This window comes from Mercenaria mercenaria, chromosome 16 (genome assembly GCF_021730395.1).
Source record: "Mercenaria mercenaria strain notata chromosome 16, MADL_Memer_1, whole genome shotgun sequence".
Taxonomy (NCBI): Eukaryota; Metazoa; Mollusca; class Bivalvia; order Venerida; family Veneridae; genus Mercenaria; species Mercenaria mercenaria.
This window is the reverse complement of record NC_069376.1, coordinates 8,249,295-8,253,125: the sequence shown is the minus strand read 5'-3', so window position 1 is coordinate 8,253,125 and position 3,831 is coordinate 8,249,295.

Here is a 3,831-nt window from a genome sequence, read left to right as displayed (position 1 = left end):
TTTATGTTTCAATATTTTTATGTATGTAAATATTATACCGTGTATTCAAACGGTTTCGTGACAAAGCTAAGTTATACATGTTCTTAATGTTTGTTATTTGAAACATAAAAACAGCTGTACAGTCTGATCTAAATCCATAAGATGTGATACGTCTCTGACACGCCAGTGACATTAATCAGTGGACAATATAATGTATATGTTGAGCGCAAATAACCAATCTGCGCTATTTACCAAACGCGCAGCGCATATAACAAATTTTTGTACGTTGGTTATATGCGCAACGATTTACCAATCGTTGCGCAGGATAAATTTAACCTGTGCGATTTACCAAATGCGCAGCGCAAATAACAAATGTAACTTTATATATCAGAAATTTGCATTTCGTATTTGATAAATCATGCAGTTGGTCAATTTATTAATAAATATAGATGTCAAATGCTGAATATCTTGGTACTTAAATTATGTGTCATAAATTTGTTTCTACATCAGTAAATTCACGGCAGTCGGTCACCAGGTTTTAATACCTCCGATCTTATACAAGATGCAATAAAACCCAAACATGCGTGAAGGTGTGATTTCCTCCAGCTTGTACACGTCGTCCTCTGGTATGTTTTAGGCTATTTTTATAATTTTCTACTTCACCCGGGCACACACTTAGCAAAATGTCGTTTTTATTATATTGAAATATCTTGAAATTTCACAATAATATTCTTTTTACCAACGGGAGCATATCTCTCAACATACCTAAGATAAAAGATGAAATAAAAAAGTCACAGAATTAAAAGAAAATTCTTACAGATCTTATCTATATTATTATTATTATTTTATAGTATAAAATCGATTGAATAATGAGTAGGTCTAATTTTCATCAAAACGTAAACGAAATTTTATATTTTGTAGCGGCACAAGATATGTGTTCGGTGCCCTGCGCTAAATGAAAATCTGGAAATTACTCTGATAACTTGAATATCTTTTTTAAATCGTATTAACTTTTAAATAGTTTTACGATTACAGACTAAAACTATAGTGTTTTTTACAAATCTAAATGGACCTATAATGTTACACCTGTAACTTGCGTGGGAGGTCGGTCCTGCGCTAATAGCAAAGTTTGAAATTACACTGTATTTCAAATATATTTCATTCATAAAACATACTATTTATGTAACTTTCAAATGAATACTGTAAAAAATGAATAGAAAAAAAGAATGATTTCTGTCATAACGAGAACGAAATATTACATTTTTTATCTGCGCAAGATGTGTGTCTGCGCTAATAATAAATCTGGAAATTACTCTGATAACTTGAATATCTTTTATAAATCATGTTAACTTTTACTTTGATTTACGATTACAGACTAAAACTATAGTTTTTTTTACAAATCTAAATGGATCTATAATGTTACACCTGTAACTTGCGTGGGAGGTCGGTCCTGCGCTAATAGCAAAGTTTGAAATTACACTGTATTTCAAATATATTTCATTCATAAAACATACTATTTATGTAACTTTCAAATGAATACTGTAAAAGAATGATTAGAAAAAGAGTGATTTTTGTCATATCGAGAACGAAATATTACATTTTTGTATCTGCGCAAGATGTGTGTCTGCGCTTATAATAAATCTGGAAATTACTCTGATAACTTGAATATCTTTTATAAATCATATTAACTTTTACTTTGATTTACGATTACTGAGAAAAACTATAGTTTTTTTTACAAATCTAAATGGATCTATAATGTTACACCTGTAACTTGCGTGGGAGGTCGGTCCTGCGCTAATAGCAAAGTTTGAAATTACATTGTATTTCAAATATATTTCATTCATAAAACAAACTATTTATGTAACTTTACAATGAATACTGTAAAAAAAAAAATGAATAGAAAAAGAGTGATTTCTGTCATAACGAGAACGAAATGTTACATTTCTTACCTGCGCAAGATGTGTGTCTGCGCTAATGATAAATCTGGAAATTACTCTGATAACTTGAATATCTTTTATAAATCATGTTAACTTTTACTTTGATTTACGATTACAGACTAAAACTATAGTTTTTTACAAGTCTAAATGGATCTATAATATTACACCTGTAACTTGCGTGGGAGGTCGGTTCTGCGCTAATAGCAAAGTTTGAAATTACACTGTATTTCAAATATATTTCATTCATAAAACATACTATTTATGTAACTTTCAAATGAATACTGTAAATAAATTATATATTTGAAATTTCGGCATCATTTCAGGATTTGCAGTAAGCGCAGGACCGATATCCCGCGCCGGTTACAGATGTAACAAGATATTCATTTTGGCAAAAGCTAGACTTTCAGCCCGTAAAACAATGGTAAAATTTACATGGTTTATGAAAGATATTCTAGTAAACAGAGTAATTTTCAGATTTTTTTTATTAGAGCAGGACACACATTTTGCGCAGCTACAAAATGTAAACTTTCGTGCATGTTTTGATGCAATTTACTCGTTATTCTATTTATTTTGCATTATAAAAGCATGAAAAAAATAATATCAATTAGTATTGTAAGAAATGACATATATTTGGTATATTGTTGACATTTCGGGAATTGCGATTAGTGCAGGACCGTCATCCCGCGAATTATGTAGAAGTAACTTTATATTCTAGCTACAATTTTAGTCTGTAATTGTAATAACAAAATTAAAGTTGACATAGCGTATGAAATTATCGGAGTAATGTAAAACTTTCTATTAGCGCAGGACATACGTCTTGCACAGATAAAACATATAATTTTTCGTTCTCGTTAAGACGGAAATCACTCTTGTTTCTATCTATTTCTACTACATTTTTAAAAGGTATATAAATGATATGTTTTACAAATTAAATATATTTGGATTCAGGATTTGTTATTAGTGCAGAACTGACATCCCGCGCGGGTTACAGAATTAAAATTACATTTGTCTTTGCAAAAGCTACAACTTTAGCTGTAACCATAAAACAAAGTTAAATTTAGCATGGTTTATGAAAGATGTTCAAGTAATCAGGATCATTTCCAGATGTTTTTATCAGCACAGGGCCGACATCCCGCGCAAGATACAGATGTAACAAAATATTCATTTGGCAAAAGCTATAATTACAGACTGTAATCACAAAACAATGATAAAGTTAGCATGGTTTATGAAAGATATCCAAATTATCAGGATTATTTCCAGACTTTTTATTAACGCATGGCAATCACATCTTGCGCAAATAACAAATGTAATATTTCGTTCTCGTTATAACGGAAATCACGCTTCTTTCTATTTTTTTTTCTACTCCAAAAACATTTTTTATGAAGTTACATAAATAGTATCTTTTAGAACTGAAATATGTTTGAAATATCGGCGTCAGTTCAGAATTTGCTATTAGCGCAGGAACAAAATCCCGCGCAGGCTACGGATGAAACATTATATTCAGATTTTCAAAAGCTACATTTTTAGATTGTAATCGAAAAACGAAGTAAAAGTTAAAATGGTTTATAAAAGATATTCAAGTTATTGGAGTAATTTTCAGAGTTCTATTAATGCAGGACACACATCTTGCGCACCTATAAAATGTAAAATTTCGTTCACAATTTGACGAAACTTATTAGTTATTCTATCTGTTTCACTATAAAACATTAAAAAATGATATAAGTATAAAAGATCTGTAAGAATCGTCTTTTAATTCTGTTTATTTTTGTTTTATTTTTAATCTTGGCCATGTCAAGAGATATGCTCTCGTTGGTAAAAAAGAATTGCGCTTTTTCAATATGATGAAAAAAAGCGATATGGTGAATTGTGGTAAGAGTGTGGCAATTCAGTCTTTTATGTAAGTCTCCTTCATGTT